Source organism: Podarcis erhardii, assembly GCF_964252035.2.
Source record: "Podarcis erhardii genome assembly, chromosome: 3".
Classification (NCBI taxonomy): Eukaryota; Metazoa; Chordata; class Lepidosauria; order Squamata; family Lacertidae; genus Podarcis; species Podarcis erhardii.
In genome coordinates this window covers 96,205,310-96,225,306 of record NC_138507.1, presented here as the reverse complement: position 1 = coordinate 96,225,306, position 19,997 = coordinate 96,205,310, and the positions used below count along the sequence as shown (strand labels likewise).

Sequence of the window (19,997 nt, the reverse complement as noted above, 5' to 3'; positions counted from 1 at the left end):
GACTTTAATCATTAATTGTTCTCATTTATCTTTTCATTTTTTAGTAGCAAATTAGCAAAAAATAAAAAATAAGAAATCAAGTTGCTAATTAAAGCCACACCACACACACACACCCATATCAACACCCATAGGAATAGAAACTGACACTGGGGCAATTAATTGGCTATCCAAAAAGCACCATATAGGTTATTCATTAGTTATTCACCACCCACACCAATAAAGGAGGCTGAATCTTCTAACAGGAGTGCTTAATTATTTAAAGGCAAAGGAACCCTTAAAAGTCTTAAGAGCACTTTGACTATCCACACTAGAAAGGTTGGTGCTACAACCGCATATAGTTACAAGAAGAAAAATCAACACCAACGAGGTTGGGGGGGAACGGAGGGCAACACAGTAAACAGTGAAATGCAATGGGCTGATAATCACAATGTCTGGATCGTTAAAAATGGAGTGCACAAAGGATAGCAATTCCAGCGAAATCAGCAAGTGTGGAAGCAACCTTTGATTTGCCCAGAAACCATTGAGAGAGTTACTGACAGTGCCTTTCATATATAGCTTTCCCATCTATAACAGGAATCAATGACAGCACTCCTCCATGGCTCAGAAGTTCATATCCACCAGAAGCTGTACTTCCAGAATTTTGAGTCCAGTTCTGTGGAAATCTCTCCAGCTGAGATAAGACTGGCCCAGTTGAACATCCAGCATTTAGTGAATATCTTTTTTTATTTAAGCAAGCATTTTCAGTATTTCCCCCCTGATTTTATGGTTAATTTTAATTGATTTTATCTTTAGTGTGTCTTTAGTCATTTTATTGTAACCTTAGAGACTATGGTGTTAAGCGGTATGTAAATAGTTGGAATAAATAAACAGGTTCTCAACCACTTCCCTATATCAAAAGCATGTTTCAAATGTCTCTGTCCTGTTTTCCAATGAATCAATATCAAAAGGGTAATACAGGCTTGCAATATCAAAATCTAGATCCCATCCCCTCCCCTCCCCTCGCCAGATTGATAACTGTGTTAGTTTGTTGCAGCAAAACAACAACAACAAAGGTCTTGCAGAATCTCAGAGAGTAACAAATTATTTATGGCACAAGCTTTTTTGAACTAGAAGCGTATGATAAAGCAGATTATATGCCACAAAATTTATGCCACATAATAAATATTTTCTTCTTTAAAGGTGCTACAAGAGCCTTTGTCGATTCCCTTGATATTTTATCCTAAAATTGGTAGTGGTAGAAAATCTGTGTTTCTCCCATACCACATTTGAGTTTAAAACAGGCTTTAAAGGGGGGGGGGGCAAGGGATAGGAAAATACCCATAAAAAGCTGTGTGTCCCACCAGCTGAGAGTTAAGGAGAAACAACACGACTGGGTGAGCTGCTTGGCTTAAATCCTGCATCTTAAAATAGACATTTCAAACTAAATAACTAAATCATCCTGAAAGTACCCAAAAGATGATGTAACAACGTTCTGAAAAATTAATTAAAGACACATTGCTGTCAGCTCCAGGAAAATAATAAAAGTTGGGAGATTAAGAGGCAAGCATATCTTTCTGAATTGTAAAATAGGTTTATGGGTCTTCTAATAACAATTTTTACTCAAACCTTACATAAATAGGCTTATATGATACAAATATTACGTGGGCTATGCGGAAACTACAACGTCCATAATCATGTTTAGGGATTACTTGACAGAACAGAGACATTTCATTTCTATTGGACCTAGGGATTACAGAAAAGAAACATCTAATATTCCATTTTTTAATTTCATGCATTTTTTATTTACCTTTAATGATGCTGTATATATTCATCATCCTGAAATATTAAAACAGTATGAAAAAAGTAATAAATTGGTGGAAAATTTAGGAAATGGGAATGCAACAGCACGCAAATCATACACTATCAAGTGCTTGATACACATTTAAAATTACTGCCTAGTACGGCAAAGCCAAATTCCTGGCAGATTTCTGAAGCGCAAAGTCACAATAAGAAGATCAGCAGAACAGCCTGAAATAATAGAATATTCATCCCCCTAATCCATATGCAATTCTTTAGGGCTTTTTTTTAACAATGCATATGAGGTCTGACTGTATTCAGGATTTAAATAAGTTGTCTCTCTCTCCATCCCTCCCCCTTACCCTTCTCTCTCCTCTCACACACAATCGCACTCGATTTTTGTAAAAAAATAAAATAAAAATGTATATACAGTTATCATTTCTGCTCTGCTGCACTCACGATGACAAGGTTAGCACATCTTCTCACACCTCAGATAAAAAATAGCTTTTTAAAACAACAAAAGTGTTAAAAGAAATGTATTTATTCATACAAAATTTTAAAAGACTTATTTTATTTTATTTTTTGGAAAGGAGATATTACACTTCCTTATTTCCCCAAATTATTGGGAAGCCTATGCAATGTGCAATGTTTTAAATTTTACATTCACCTTTTTTTGCAAATAAATTGGAAGGGAAATGTATTTGGTATTAGATCTTTAAGATCATGCATATCTTTCCAGATACATGTGATTTTCGATGTATTTTTTAGAGAAGGGATAGTGACCTACTGAAGAATGGCTGAGAAAACTCAGATGCATACGCTAATAATGCTAACACAGCAAATGCCAGTGTGGATGTAAACACAGCAAAGAAAGTGATATTTACTGTGGCATAAAAAATACAGTTGCTATGGACCTGAAATGAGGAATGACAGAGAGGTCCTCATACTAGTCTTCCTCATTCAATTTTCAAAAGATACATACTGCACTGTCTAATTCTCAAAATGAATTAAAATCTATCAGTGTTTAGTGGTTTCTGCAGTCAACTAGAAGTGCATTCAGTACCAGGGAACTAATGGCCTGCTCAGCTCACATAAATTCAGTGAACATTTAGGAAACTTGTTGGTTATTCTGGAATCTACTGGTAACAAAAAACCCAAAAGAAATGTTAGAAACTGTTTGGAACAGTGTGTGTGGACTTTTACAACTCACAAACAGGTAGTGGCAATGATCAAACCATTCTTTGTCATTGGGTGAGGCCTCAGCAGTTGCTGAAAACCGTTTAGAGCAGGAATGGAGAACTTGTAGTTCTCCAGAAGTTGTTGGACTACAGTTTACACATCCCTGACCACTGGCCACGTTTGCTGGAGCTGCTTGGAATGTTAATCCAACAGCATCTGGAGGGCTGCAGGTTCCCCATCCTTGTTTTAGGGGGTGAAACTCTTGCACAGGGCATGCCAGTTCCCAGCTCCATCTACATAGCAACAGATACGGAAGGGGGAAAACCACTTGCAGGTTGCAGCCCTTCCCAAAAGCCAAACTTAAAATGGAGGAAATGTTGTAAGGCTGAAAAGTTTAGGATACAGATCTGAAGTGATATCTAATATTTTGCCGTTAAAACAGGCAAAGCAGAAACTTGAATCTGTTCCCCATCTCAAAAATTGCTGTGACAAATGTAAAGCACTTTGCACAAAGTAGTAATACTTTTCCAAGAAAACATAAAGTCATCAAATCTTGGGCTAAAGGGAAGTTTCTTGCTACCACAGTTCATACTAGAGTCTCTCTTGGACTATGGACAGGAAGGCCCCTGCACTAGGACAGAAGCTAACATTCCAGAGTTATGGCCTGCATGCTTGGCGATAACCCAGGCAGTGGTGGTTTGTGCAGTGGTTTGCTTTCAAATTCCAAAGGTCACTGCTAAGTGCTACTGAATGGTGGAGGAGATCCAACACTGTCATTGTAGGGCTTTACAAAATTGAAGCAGGAGTGGCTTTACAAAATTGAAGCAGGAGCCCAGTGGATGAACATGTAGGTGCATGGATGTTGAGTGGATAGCAGCATCCTGAGGCTGCCACTGATGCTGGACAACTTTATCCACTTGGAAGCCATGAACCTGCATGGCTATAAGAATTCTGGTGCTACAGAACTATCACATCTGCTGCTGCAGCTGACTGCAAGGGACACTGGGTCCACCCACCTCATGAAATATGTAATGCAGCTGCTTGGGGGCAATCAAAGGCCTTGGACCCATTCAGCTTCTTCTATTGAATTTTAAAGGATTACTCTGTTTCCTGTGACGAAAGTACATTTTTGTCATTCCTGATTAATCCCCCAGCTAATGTTTAGAAAGGTGACTTTTTGGCACTGATCAGATTTGACAAAAGTAGTTTCAAGCTAAGTAATGTCTAACTATTTATAAGATTCGTCATGCTTCTTTTTTTAGAAATGGCGTTTAGATTAGCTATAGGGCTAATTTATTGTCTTGCAACTCCATTCTGGGACTTGCATGCAGTATTTGAATCACATAAAAGAAAACCATATGCATATCAGGCTTCCAATAACTGATCTCATCCAGGAATGGATGCCAAATTATCTAATTCTGGCTGCAAGGGCTGAGGTTAACTCCTTACACTCACAGTTCTTGCCATTCAAAGTGGTTTGCTGCCGATTTGGTATGTATTTTTGCTCCATGGCTAACACACTTTCTCACTCTATTTGGATCAGCATAATCTCTGATGGAGTACTTTACCATCAGACCTTATGAAACTTGATTTTTCAAGCTGCTCCAAATACTACGACTGACACTGTAAAAGGAAATAGCAAAGATCCTTATAAGCTGTTCATCAGACCTCAAATCTTCTGATAATAAAATCCTTGTAGGAGCCCAAGTGCATTCACCTTAAGGTTCAGCTGTGTTGACTTCAATCAAAATTACTCATAACGTGCATGAGAAAAATCGGCTACAAAAATATCCTCTGATCTTGCAGGAAAGAATGAGCAATATACTTGTTTTGTACACTTATACATAATAGATTTCCAGAACTGGAAGATACCTCTTGAATCAACTAGACTAATATCCTAAAAGCACCATAGCCTCCTAGACCAGTTCATTTGTTATGTTACCTGAAGATGGTCAGGCTTGTCGACATAGATACAAAAATGTGTTGAGTGATCAAATTCTATGTAGTGTTAATAGTTCATATCTCCATTGCGTTCTACCTTGCAGAGATGACGGTCTTAAGAGTACAAGTAATGAACACCAGCAGGTTAAGCAAGAATATCACATGAAATATTAGAAGCGGGTCACATAACACATTTGTGTCTCTGTGCATGTAGCCAGGGAAACTTTCACACAGGCAACATAACAAGGGAAACGAAAAATCACAGATAAAGCTAGCAGCAATTTACATGATTTCAGGTACTTGAAAAAAGTGTCACCACCATCTTGGAAACTGTCTTCTGCTTCAATCATGAACAGCCAATTCACATACTGTGTTGTCCATGTGAATATATATGAAGAAGTAGTCAAAACCATTTGCATGAAAAAGAAAATGGCCTCTGTGAATCAGTCTTAGACAATGTGGGATAAAGAAATAATAAATAAAAACATTTAACAGGAATGGCATAAAAGTATTTATCCTATTTATTTTTCCAGTCTTCTCCAGTGTTTTATCCCTGAGCAAATACCTGGGCTACAAGCTAGCTTCATTACTTGAAGAATTTTTAAAGCTATGGTTCCCCAAGACTACAGCTAACGTACTGCAGACCTCCGCTAAACAATTCATATTAGGCACGTCACTCTAAACGGGCAGCAGCAATTAACAGTTTCTCTATTTGTTTATATAATAGGGCCAATGCCTTTTGAAGCACTTCAGAGCACTTAACTAAAGCAAACAAGCACTTGAACTTTGAATATCTAACAAGAGGAGCTATTGATAAGTATGACTTTACTTGGCAAATCTTAGTCGCTGACAACTTTAATTCAATGATCTTGGGGACAATTCGGACATCACTGCCTGTGATATTACATACTTCTCATATGACTTTAACATATCAGTTTGAAATCATTTGCCACAACCACTTCAGAAGAGAGTGATTTGGAGGAAAGATGGTGTAGTAGGGAGTGTGTGTGTAACTTTCCCCCCACCTACTAGCTTTCCACCACAACACTTTACCCAAACTGGTTTTCCCCATGATGGTGTGGGTTTCCAGACATACATTTGCAAAGGCGAATACACATCTGGAATCTTCCTTCGCAGCTGGAGAGTGGAAAGAATTGCAATGAGAAAAACACAAATGGGAAAGCCTTCTATCTACGTACCAAAACTGAACTCTCCCAAAGATGCTTTTCATTTTAAAAACTATGGGTTTTTTTGTAGCACATTACATCTCCATGTAAAATGTACAGTAGTTCAGCCCTTAGAGCCAACCTACACGTTCAGCAAGATTATGTGGTCATAGACTCTACTACTTCAAATTGCAGCGGTGATCTTGTTTTTGAATACTCCCCTTTTTAACATGATCCCTCCTTGGAGAAACTGGTCCATCAGCGAGAAATGTTCCGACCTAGACTTCTCACCAATGTACCTGTTTTTTGCAGAAGGAATATTTATAGGGGAAGCATGCAGAAACATGATCTGCGGCTGCAGTCTAATGTGGCATTAACCCAGAACCCAAGGACCACGTGACTTTACATATAGATAACCCTATAACAAAAATCCAAGGCAAATTCTCTAATTTCTCTGCTATTTAATAATGAATCTATGTAATACTCCACTCTCTCACACAACTGTTGATGTTTCAAGCTATTTTACATAGAGAAGAAATTGGGATGACAGTGAGGAAATAAAAATGAGGTCAAAGTACTACATTCTGAAAACTTCCAGTTCTTTACTTGCTTTCTATAAGAACTATGGATAATCAAAGTTGTGTCCCATTTATGGAGCCACATTTAAGTGGAAATCAACAAAGGCATCTTGTCCTCCTGAGTCTTGTCAGTTGTCAAGCACATGTTCAGAGCATCAACCACACTCCTGTTGAATTTGCTGTAAAGCTTGCAGATCTCATAGATAACAATATGAATGCATTGAACCACTGACAATGATCAACTGCAAAACACCACTTCACCATCATGGTGATGGGTCCTATTTTTGAATATAAAAAACTTGACAAGACAACTCAGATGGCTGCATAATTTCATTAATGTTGCAGACTCATTAATGCCATATTTTTACCAGTGTATCATTCTACCGATCTGCATGACAATGGCTAATATAAGCATGTTCCTAGTCATGCAAATTAAATGCAATGCTCTCAGAAGCACTTTCCCTGCTTACTCCATCATCATCATTAATCTAATAATTTTGTCATGCAAATTTCTGACTGACCTTATGGAGGATCCTGCTGGCAGAAATGGGAAAGACCATTTTTGTCAATTCCCTCAGCAGCTCTTTCTTCTCTCGCATACTGGTCTAGGGGATCTCAGAATGGTTTTTTGGGGGAGGAAAATCCAGTGAAGGTGAAGGTCTCCTTCCCACTTCTGCTGGCAGGATCACTATGTAAGTGATCCAAACTACAGGATCCAAACTTATGTTTCCAGAAAAGTGGTTGCTCTTTTTAATGTCATGCTCCAACTCTATGTTTCTAAAATTAGAAATGGCATGACTATCCAATAGTTTAATTCACCATATCTATGGCAATATATTGTTATTCACCATGCCTTTAAGGTATTTTCAGTTTAAGGAAGTATCTGCACATTTAATGTGCAGCCTGATCCTATCCATGATCACCTGAAAGTCCCATTACTTCAACCAAGCATGCAGAGGATTGCAATCTAACAGTCTTGCTGAGTTTCAATTCTTCATCTATTTTTAGATGCTGTGGTACAGAGTGGGTCCCACTGCCATGTGATAAAATGTGCTAAGTACTTATCGTGCAAGAAATGGCTTTTTAAATTCTCTGAAATACTATTAGTTATAATTGGGTTTAATGCATAAAATGGCTGAGTAATTTAAATGTTTGAAAAAGAAAACAGTCTTTCCTAGAGTTTATGAAGTGGTAAGCTATTTCTCATAACGATTAACTGTGAATCATCATTTCAAACATGAGCATCTAGGAGCATATGCTCTATGCAACTGTTGCTGTGAGAGAGCTCATATTAACCAAATTAATGGGTTTAATTTTCATCACAGCCTGCATTTTTACACCAGCAAAAGTCCATTGACCTCTCAGCATAAATTCCTGGGTTTTGCTGGTAAAATAGATCTGAATTTTGGCCACCCTTGAATATATTTTTGAATTGCAAAATAAAATCAAACAGACTCTGTTATATGGGATGATCCAGTGCTCACCACAACCTTACTTTAAAAAAAGAACAACCTTACTTAAACTGCCATGTTGAGCTAAAAGCTTAGCTATGAAAACAAAGTTGTAGTGGGAGAAAGCAGACAGGGCTGGCCATATTAGACAGTCTGATTATATTGAGTTCAAAGGATGAACGGGAAGAGCTGCTGCAGGCAGAATTACTTTCTATACAGTGGTACCTCGGGTTAAGAACTTAATTCATTCTGGAGGTCTATTGTTAACCTGAAACTGCTCTTAACCTGAAGCACCACTTTAGCTAATGGGGCCTCCCGCTGCCGCCGCACTGCTGGAGCACAATTTCTGTTCTCATCCTGAAGCAAAGTTCTTAACCCGAGGTAATATTTCTGGGTTAGCCTGAAGCGTCTGTAACCTGAAGCGTATGTAACCTGAGGTACCACTGTACTTGCCCCAACACTATCAGGCAGCAATCAGAAAAGCTTACTTTCTCTAATATATGTTAAATGGGAAATGATTCCTAATAAGATGAAAAACTAATCACTGGGTGCAGTTTCAGATACATCAGAGAAACCACCTTGAAAGAGAATGTGATCTCTGGCAACTAAAGTATACAAAACAAGTGACCAAAAAGTTCACTGATTTTGAGCAAATATTTCACTATAATTACTATCGGTGAAAGTTTCATGTAAATTACTGGCACACTGGTCTACAACACTTTGAAATATATAGACAAAAATATGACAAATGTTGGCAACATGTCAGAGAAAGAGGAAAATATTAGCATATGTGATGGAAGTTACCTCCAACCTTCCTGGAAGAACTAGGAAATATTACAGGTTGCTTTCATAGCTGTCAACCTTCCCTTTTTTTGCGGGAAATTCCCTTATTCCAGCGCTGTTTCCCACTGCTTCCCACTGCTATCCCGATTCTTACATATCCCGTAGACTGTCCCCGGGACAGGTGAGGCTGCTGATCTGAAAGTTGACATCTATGGGTTGCTTTGCACAAGCAGACTGTATCCTATGTTTACTTCCTGTAACAGACACCAAGGCACTAGGAAGCTTTAGCCTTTACTCTTTCAACAATGGCCATATGTCATCAGACTTGATCAAAATTGCACAAGTGGATTTCTACTCGTGCCTTAATTATTTGCTATGCAGAAGAAAGCAATTCCAGGCTGGCTTGAGAACATACAGTACCAGTATTTTTACAAAGAGACACGAAAATTAGACTATAGAACCAGTGGCGTAGCGTGGGGGGTGCAGGGGGGGCCGGCCGCACCGGGCGCAACATCTGGGGGTTAGGGTCAGGAGTAGGGTTAGGGGGCGCAAATCCACAGGTTAGGGGGCGCAAATGCACGGGTTAGGGGGCGCAAATTACTTGCCTTGCCCCGAGTGCTGACAACCCACGCTACGCCACTGTATAGAACCAAATTACATGTGAGGCTAAGTTGCATGCCTTTAAAAACTAAAAACTAAGCATTTGCAGAGGCTTCAATCTAAGCAGAGAACCAGTGCAGGAGAGGATGAAGCTGCTTCTCCCTTTTCTCCTGGCCGTTATTCTCCCCTAAGCTGCTTTCCACCTTGCAGAGAAGAGACTTGCGTATCCATATCTTCTCCTGCAGGTGGAAATGTAGTCTCTGGGGGCAATATTTAGCAAGGAGAAAGACCAGTTGTATGTGAAAGGACTGCGCAGCCATTTTCCCTATCCACCATTACTGTCCCTCTGCTCAAGATTTGCATCTGCTTTTGGTTTTTAAAGAAAGAATGAAAGGAAGATATATGGGTGGACCTAGAATAGCCTCTGAAGCATTATATAACCTAACAGGAAACATTTCCTATTCTCACTGAGAAAAGTCAAGATAATTTAAGCCTAGAATCTCAGCCAATGTTGTAGTCATATACTGATGATGATCAATCAGACACTAACATTATCGTAAGGCCGCATGCCTTGCACTTTTGTTTCATTTGCCTTTCAGTTAAAAGGAAATAATAGAAAGATACTGAAGAAGTGAAAAGCAATTTACTTGGTTTCTTGTAATACAGCTATAATAAATTACTTTTTTGTACTTTAGGTATCATTCTAAGCAATATGCTACCAGGGCTGTCTATTTCTTATAACGAGAGTGGCTAACCTGTGGCCCTCCAGATATTGTTAAACTCCCATCTATCCCAGCCAGCATTGCCAATGGTCAGAGAGTTCTGGTACAGCAACAGCTAGAGGACCACAGGTTAATCTCTGCCTAACAGCTTATATATGGAAACCCCTAGCATAGTAGTTTACATATTTAGGCAGAAACCACCACTATTTATTTTATGGTTAAGAAGAATTTCGTAATTTTCCAACTCACAGTAACTTAGGAGGTCATGTACAGGTCTGAAGGCAGCATCTCTCTTTATATCAGCTTATGAAACTGTCTTATATTTTAGGCTCTTGCTCCAACTACACCAAGTGTGTGATAGAGTCCCTCATCCAATGTCTATTCAAGAATAGAGACAGGATTTCTTTTCAGGGCCACATTTCATTATAAGTAATCTGTTAGGGGCCACGTGACAACAGAAAACAAGGCTGGAGGCATCAATGCGTGGGCAGAGAGCCCATGGTAGGCAGGGCCATTCCCCCCGCTCTGTGTCTCTCTGTGTGACATCCTACCCCCTGCCCCATTCTTTATTCCTCCCTGCTTGGTGGGTTACCAGGAAAAGCCAGAGGCGGGTGTAGGGGAGCACGACTGGTTCGGTTGCACTGGGTGCAGAGCCTTGGAGCACTACAACGATTATTTAGAATGGAGCGTGAAAGGCAGAGGCCACCAAATTTTGGCATCGCAAAGCACGCTGCTGAAATTGGAGACCCCAAGGTCCGCCACTGGGAAAGATCACTATTGCCAGAGGTCTGAACCGATGGCTCACAGAGAATTATTCCCACCTCTTACTTCCTTTAGTCTATCCACTTTGACTTCCCCACTCCCACCCTCCCTCCATCCCTCCTTGGTTACCTTCACCCATGTTAAATTAGGTCAAGAGTACATATGACTCTTAGTCTGCAAGTTCACCAGTCCTGGTCTATTAATTGATGCAGGTTTTTTTCCCTATTAAATAACATTTGCAGTTCCTTCTCAGTTAATGTCTCCTGCAGTTAAAGGAGATTCAAATCTTACTTTTGTAAATCTCAAATCTCTTCTCAATGATATTATAATCACCATATGTAGATGATGTATACATACACACACACACACACACACACACACACACACGATCTCCTAGTCCTATGCATTGCAGTTTAGTTCTGGAGAGCCACCCCCTCCCTACACACACACACACACACACACACACACACACACACGATCTCCTAGTCCTATGCATTGCAGTTTAGTTCTGGAGAGCCACCCCCTCCCTACACACACACACACACACACACACGTGTAGAGGCTCATAATTAGCTTTGATGAATATTGCTGCTGTGCTCGTTTAAAGCTATAGTCTTTCATAAACACATACATTCATTCAAATTAACGAGTGAGAAAAAAATAGTACTATGATTCAAATGACTGATTTCTGAGCTATGGCAGCTATGACATAGAAGACTTTCACCCAAAGGTTACAACCACGTAAAATGATGAACACCAGTTAAAACAATTTACAATCAGAAAAAGAGGGTTGGTTCTAAGAAAAAATATTAGTACACTGCCTGTCTCTCATCCCAAAACTTCTCCTGTTCCTCATATTTGTATAAGCTCATGGAATGTAAGGCTATCAATGGCTACCAGTTGTCATCACAGTTATAGTTCATTTGATTAGATCATGATGATGATAACACTAAGGTTGTAGGTTCCATTCCTGTATTGCAAGGGGTTGGACAAGATGATCTTTAGGGTCCCTTCCAACTCTACAGTTCTATGATTCTATGATGGATGTATACAATCTTCAGTTATCAGAGGCAGAATGTCTCTGGTTGCCCCTGCTTGAGCAAAAGCTGTTCCACCAGCAGAATGTCAGCTCTGGATTTCACTCTCTGTTTTAGACTTTTTGCACTCAAAACAAATTATTCTCTTTTAAGAATGCATTTTTTCTCCAGTCATATTCAGTATGCATTGCACTAGAAAGACTGTAAATATTTTGTCAGGGTTTGTTATGGCCACATCACTCATTTCCTCTGGGATGCTCAAGCAAAGAATTGCCAAAGTTTTCAGCGAGCTCAGAAAAGGAAGTCTCAAAATACGAAAGAAATGTGATTAAAAAAGAGAGACTCGACACCACAGAAGGCTTCACTTTTTTTTTATTACCATGTTTTCACTGTCTAGAAACTTTTAAAGAGCATTACAATGTATTTATCACAAGGTGCTATTAGCACACAGCTCGCTTCAAGTGTTACCAATTCATGGACAGATTAGAGGGCACATTAATAACATAGTTAATATGAAGTGTTTAGAGCCTTTACGTCGGTGACAAATACGACTCAGCCAAATTTCCTGACCATTGAGGCCACGGAGGAACAATTTGGTAGATTTCATCAACAGTTCTAATTATGTTCCTGTCAAGTTGAGAACAAAGCAATCCATAACTGGGGGGCTGCTCAGAGACAGTGGCACATAAGAGTAATTTATGCCCGAGACAGAGGGCCCTTTCTGTAGTTAGTGTGAACAACGCTCGACTAACAAGTGGGTTCAAAACGGAATTTATTAGGGGGAAACAGGAGGCTTCTAGTTCTGTCTGTCTTTTCATAGGCAGGCTTAGGAAGCATTATGAGGCAAGGACTTCTAGTTAAGTCTTGTTTATGACAGTGTGTGATGACAGTGTGTGACCCTGTACCTTCGACAATGGTGGAAGCAGGATTTTAGCTGCAAAGCTTCACTTGGACTCTATTTTGATGATTCACGCAGTCAGAATCTCCACCAAAGGCAATTTGCAATGACAAATTTGTAGCTATTCATAAATATGGTACAGATACGGAGGTTCATTTATACACAGACACATAATTGTGTATGTGTTTGTGCGTGTCACCCACACATAATTCTTTAAAGGCAACGTTACACTGTGTGGGAATTTCAGCAGAAGCAGCACAGAAGCAGAATACTGTAAAATACCCTTTTACAGCAGGCTATAAATAACATACCAATGAAATACACAAAGGGATGATTAGCAACTGTAAACTAAAATGCTATGATAAACTTTGCACATTTCATAAGACAGCTGAACTAAGGAGGGGAGGGGAAGAAAAAGAAAGGGGGCCCCTCTTGTGTAATTTTGAATCATTTTCCACTGTGATCTATATTAGGCTGCAGTTTGTGTTCTTTCAAACAGGGTAATTTTATAAATGACATTCTTATTAGATTTTGTAAAAAAGGCAAAGATGCTTCCCTGGTGTGCGGAAAAGAGTTCTGATTGGAAACATATCATCAAGGTTGGGATTATTTTGTTACTAACACATTGTGGATTAGCATAAAATAATACTCGGTAAATTAAATTCAGAATAAAACTGAAAATTAAAGAAATGGAAATGTTAAGTGAATTAGCTAAAATACACTCAGAATTCAAACACATTACAATTGTTTAATAATAGACATTGGTTGCTGATTAGTGAGGTGTGGGTTTTATCAACATCATCATGATTTTTCTGTGCTTATTTCAGAAAGAGTGAGAGAGAAATGCTCCTGGCTAGTAATCTTGCCACCCAGTGGGATCCACTTTCATAAGTGACTAACAGCCTGATACAGCTAAGGAGATCCATGGACATATCAGAGTGGGTCAGAAACTGCAGGTATTAATTGGATATGGATCCAAATTAGCTGCAGAGTGCAATTCTGAGCATGGATGCTGTCTATCCAACCTTCATTGTGTTAAAACAGGAGTCGGCAACCTAAGGCCCATGGGGGTCGTTTAACCGGCCCATGGACCCCTGCTGCCCGCTTGGTTGGCTCCCATGTGCCACTCTAAAGCGGCGCGGAGCAGAGTGGGGACCACCTTCCGCAATGTTGGCCGGGTTCCCATTGGCTGCAGGAAGCTCCTGAAGCCAATGGGAAGCTGCACACACCTCCTTCACACTGGAAGGAGCACCAGAAATAGTGTTTGTGCATGCGTGTGCGTTCACACACTCTGGCTCACCGCGGCGTCCATGAACCAGCCCAAGCCACAAAAACTTTGCCAACCCCTGTGTTAAAAGGTAGCCACAGTCAGATGCCTTTCCCTATCCACATAAGTAACTTTTTGATTGTGGCAAAAGACATATTGCTGCCACTATTATGAATATGGGTCAGCTTCCTGTAACCTATATACTTCTCTACAGCCAAGTTTACCCGGAGTGTTCTTTGCAGACATACAAAGCCCAAGCTATTTAAGGCATAGTTAGTGCTTTTAATGGTATCTGAGATGAAGTGCAGATAATGGAATACTGGTGTAACATATTCCTGAGAATCCAACACAGAGAAGCTGCCACTTAGTTGGCGGGTGGCTCACGCTTTGTGCTACATCCTATGTTGTTAGATTGACTGATATTTGGTTCTGCACCACTTGCACATTCTAACATAGTCCTAAGTAAGGAGCCATGTTAGTCGCACTTTAAGTGTGCTAGAATAGTGGTCTAGTTTCAAGGTCATGAAAACACAGATGGCAATAACCATATCTGAATCTCAAAGAAAAGTTCATAATCTTGTCACTCAATGAGAACTGAAGACAAACATTCAACTTTGTTTTCCAGATGTAAAGTCAGGAACACACCAAGACTGTGACTTTGTTTGATTGGGTTGGACATCATACATAGCTGTTCATGCTTCCCCACAAACCATGAAGCTTGCAGACCATTATTAAGGCAGTCTTGTACATTTTAACTCTCCATCAGTTCACCTGCATCAAGTACCACAGTTACACATGGACCAAACAGCAAAACCACACAATCCAGACCAGGGATGTTCACCTGTGACCTTCCTCTTGTTGCTGGACTACAACTCCCATTATCCTTTACTATTAATCATGATGGTGGAGGCTGATGAGAGTTGGAATAAAACAGGTTAACCTCTGGAGGGACACAGGTTAGCACCCTTGATCTAGACCCTTCACCATTTGAAATGACCCTGAACCTCACAACTTGCCTACAAATCCAAAAGAAATTGTGGCATACTGGTCCTACAATTTCTTCCAGAGGCTACACACATTTTCTTATATCTCTGTCTCATACTCCAGTCAAATATAATCCAATACAGTGGTACCTTGGGTTAAGAACTTAATTCATTCCAGAGGTCCGTTCTTAACCTGAGGTACCACTTTAGCTAATGGGGCCTCCCACCGCCACTGTGCCGCCGCCGCCGCCGCACAATTTCTGTTCTCATCCTGAAGCAAAGTTCTTAACCCAAGGTATACTATATCTGGGTTAGCGGAGTCTGTAACCTGAAGCGTCTGTGACCCGAGGTACCACTGTATCTACTCACACTTGTTTTTAGCAACAAAGTGCCAGTTCTAATAAGAAGAAATAACATTTGGTACAGTTCTTTTTGAACTGTGCAACTTCTGTTGCTGGATTGCCAGTTAAAACTCCCCTGAATAGAGTTATAGCAGGGAGAAGGGTTTTTAGCAAATCCTGCTCCTGGAAACAGTAACTTTCAATGTTCAAGGAGGTTTTTTGAAAACATAGGACAGGGGCAAGTGGTCAAATTTTCCATAAGCACTCTGAAAGCAGGACTGCACCATATTTCTGCTTGTTTGAAATGTCTCCTCATGTAGTAAAGACATGATGATCCCATTAAGCGTCTCACATCTGTGATTGAGCACTGGAAAACTAATTTGGTACTTCATTTGTATGTAGAGCATAAACCGGATACATTTGCAGATTGACTCACCCTATGTTTTATCAAAACAAATCAAACTCTGCTGGAAAGCACAGTCACAGAGATTAAGTTACTACTCTGAAAAGCATCAGGAATTCACTCCTGCCACTATGCCAATTTCCCTAGATTTTCCTTTACTATTATAAAACATATTGATATGGATCCAATAAGAAACTTACATAAAATATAGATCCCATGAATTGAACTGTTGCTTAGTTTGTGAAGAATATTTCAATATGAGGGTGCTACAACACAATCCTATGCATGTTTACTTAGAATTAACCCCTAGTGAACAAGTACCTTAATTCTTGGATGCACAAAATTCCATCAATAATGTTATAGTATTAAAGTTACCGTAAAAATGACAAATTGAAGAAGATTCATGGACACAAGGAAAGGTTCTCATTCAATTATATTTCTAGATACATTTAAATAATATGGGCTTTTATGCATCGCAGCAAGAGTCTGTCAGTGCAAGGATCCCATTTGCGCGGTGGGACACCCCCCCCTCTCCTCCACCAGTGAATCCCCTAAATCTGTTCTGGGGTTTTCCCAAGCCCCCAGAGCAGATTTGAGGAGGATGCAGAGCATGTGAGGGAAAGGAAAGGCAGAGAAGTTCCACTGTGCAACCAGGAATCCTTGCGCTGACAGGACACTTACGTACTTACTGCTGTGTTGAGCGCAAGCCCATATATCCTTATCCATCCAACATCATGTAGTTTCTGACATGCCTGCAGGCATCTAGTGCTTATTACAAAACTCTCCAGTGTGAATTAAAGCAAATGTACCAGAAATTCTTCTAGTTCTCCTTCTAACTTTTGCTAAAATTTTGAAAGACAACTTGTTTTAGCTAATAAAAGCCAGTAAAATAAACCACGTTTTTTGTTTCATTGATTTAATCTTCCATTCTATTTCCTGGTTTATCAGTTTAGAATATTGTGCCTGATGAAGTTTAATTTCTCTCAAAATCAGCTGTGATTTCGGATTTATTCTTAACTTCTTCTCTAATTCTTTAATTTTCTCCAAAATCTTTTCTTTCTTTTCATTTTGTGTTCTTTTCTTTATAGCATTCTGTTGTATCAAGAACCCTCTCATCACGGCTTTGCTTGCGTCCCAAATTATTCTCTTTTCCACCGAAGTGTTCAAATTTATCTCAAAATAGTCCTTTAAAACTTTTTGGGCCTTCTTAATGATCTCCTGATCTCTGAACAAGTTGTCATTCATCTTCCATCTAAAGGAGCCAGTTGGTAATAGTGTCATATCCATTTTCAAAGCGTTATGGTCGGAGCAGGTCTTTGGGCAGATTTCCACTTTCCTGACCTTAGGTGCCAGACCTCTAGTAATCCATATTTGGTCGATTCTTGTCCAAGTCAGCTGGGCTTCAGAGAAGAATGTTCCTTCTTTTCCCAGGGGGTTCTTGGTTCTCCATATATCAATCCAATCCATATTGTCTGTCATTTCGAAAAAAGTCTTTGGTAGTCTGCCATCTTTAGTAACTTTTTGGCTTTGTGACTTATCCATGTTAGTTGATACAATCCCATTCATATCTCCCATCATAATGATGTTATCATAGTCCAGATATTCCAGCATGCTCTCATGCAACTTCTTATAGAATTCCGATTTCCCATCATTTGGTGCATAAATTCCTAATAACAAAATTTTTTCTCCTTGATGTTGTATTTCAATTGCCAAAATTCTGCCATGTTCATCTTTGAATAGAAATTTAGGTGAAAGGCTCTCTTTTGCATATATCACCACCCCTCTCTTCTTCACTATGTCTGAAGATATAAATTCCTGGCCAAGTCTTTTGTTTATCAACACTTTTCTGTGGAGCCTAGTCACATGTGTTTCTTGCAGACAGATAATGTCCAATTGTTCCTTTTTTAATATATGAAAAAGTTTCCTCCTTTTTTCCGGAATGTTACAGCCATTTATATTCCAGCTCAAAAGTTGCAGAGACATCCTGAATAAATCTGGTTATTTTTCTGGGGGTGGTACCTTATTCGCTGGATCTTCAGGATCCAAGGGTGCAGGTGCCTCTGGTGCTCCAGGCCCCGAAGGTAATCCAAGTCCTTTATGAAGGTCTTCTCCGTGCTGGTTCAGAAACTTATCTCTGTCTTCCAGTGTTCTAATTTTATTCTTCCTCCCTCTAAAAGTAAAAGATAGTCCTTGCGGAAAGTCCCACCTAAAAATGATGGAGTTGCTCCTCAGCAGTCTTGCTAGTTCCAAATATTCAGATCTCAGATCCAAAAGCTGTTTAGGAATGTCCTTGTAAATTTCAATCCTTTTGTCCAAAATGTCCAGTGACTTCCCGTAGTGTAGGCCCAAAATCTTGTCCCTCTCCTCCTTTGATCTCAGTGTTATCAAGCAGTCTCTGGGTTTGTCTTTTTTTGTCAATCTTCCGAGTCTGAAAGCTGATATAATCTTGAAGTCTTTCTCCTCTAAATTCCAGTGCTTGGAAAATATTTTGGTCAGAAACTCAGCCAAGTTATCTTCTTCCACTTCCGGTACCAGCCTTATCCTTAAATTAGTCTCCCTATTTTTCAATTCAATCATCGAAAGGTAGGTCTGATGTTCACCTACTTGTTTGTTGAGTGGTCTCACCTCTTTTTCTAGCTTTCCAAGTCTTTGGCTAGTGTCTTCAGCCAATTTCCTGTTCTCCCTTGTAGCCTCCTTCAATTCTGCAATTGTTTGGGCGTTCTGTGCCACTTGTCCAGTTAGTCTATTTAAACTTTCTGTGTTTTGATCTATTTTAAATGTTTGTTCATCGGCCTTTTTATCCAAAGATTCCACTTTCTTGTCCAAAGATTCCAATTTTTCATAGATTTTTTCTAAGATAGAAGCAGCTGTTCCTGAGGCCATATCTTCCAGTTGTAATTCCTCTGTTTCTCCTTCCCCTGCACGTGGCAGTGAAGCGGTTTCTTCCTCAGAAAGCAAAATAGGCACAGACGATCTGCGTTGCTGTAAAGTTGAGGCTAAGGTTGTTTGTCTAGTTCTTGGTCTTTGTTCTTTTTCTTTAGACTCCTTTTTCTTTGCGCCACTCATTCCAAATTTATCTAAAAGTCAAGGTCAGGCTGAGTTGTTCCCATGAGAAAGAGACGGCCCAGATGGTAACAGTCAGCCAGGAGGCTGGGAAATGGAAAGTAAAACAATGTCACTGCTGTAAAGTCCAAAAGCCTCTAGGGGGAGCTTAAAATGTCTTTCAGGAAGGAATCAGTTAGTGCAATTCACAGAGAAAATAAAGTTAATGTCCAAAAACCTTCAAATGTTAGATTTTCAGCAGAGTTGGTGTTACAAAAACACAATGTCTCAAACAGTGCTTGCTGGTACTTCTAATGATGTTTCAAAGTAACAAAGTCCAAACCCCTCAGATTTTTTCCCAATTTATGTTTCAAAGTATTTAAGTCTGCAGACTGACTGCTACTGTTGCCAGGCAGTTCCAGCACCTGGGTTTCTTCTTTAAATTGTAAGTTCAACAGAGGAAGATTCCACCATCCAAATCAAAACATAAATCCAATGCTTACAGTCCTTTTTTGCATTAAAAAAGATTCAATGAATGCTCAGATCCAATTTGTTAAAAGTTCATTCACTGCCTCCACTCCTCCTGCTCTTTGCTTTGAAGTTTAGTGACAGCGGAAGACGGACTTCCTTTTTTTTCGTCCTCCGCTTTCAGCCAAATTCTGCAGCTTTTGATCTTTAAATTGTTTAAAAGTCCTTATTACTCACGGGTTGCTGCTTTCCAAAGTGCCAAATCCAGGAAGAAAGGTCAGCGCTCACCGGCAACAGCTACGCGGCTTCACTCCGCCGATTGCGGAACGACCCTCAGCGCCGCAGCCTCCTCCACGATCCGGAGCCCCTTACGGGGTTCCTTCAACGTTTTGGGGGCCGCTCCTGGCGCCCGCTGGGTCCCACGACCGCAGGCTTCTGCCGCCTGCGGTTTTCCGTTGTGGGTCTCCGCTTCGCCGTAGCGGACGACCCGTTTTCAAGCGGAGCTCCCTTCCCGGTTAGGAAAGGGCAGCCATTACCCTTCGCGCCGCCTCCGGAAGTCCTCTTTACTAGTTAAGAATAATTGCTGAGCAAGTTTCAATA

General features: G+C 40.0%; 1 protein-coding gene across 14 annotated transcripts in view; it reads right to left on the bottom strand.

The window, feature by feature from the left end:
- ESRRG (estrogen related receptor gamma) overlaps positions 1-19,997 on the bottom strand; it is a 478,583-nt gene that overhangs the window by 263,512 nt on the left and 195,074 nt on the right. For 3 of the 14 annotated variants that reach the window (XM_081854814.1, XM_081854806.1, XM_081854810.1), the window contains exon 4: positions 1,787-1,815. The exons of the other annotated variants lie outside the window; for them this stretch is intronic. The gene's annotated coding sequence lies outside the window, so the exon portion shown is untranslated. The remainder of the gene's footprint in view (positions 1-1,786; positions 1,816-19,997) is intronic. 14 annotated transcript variants of the gene reach the window in all.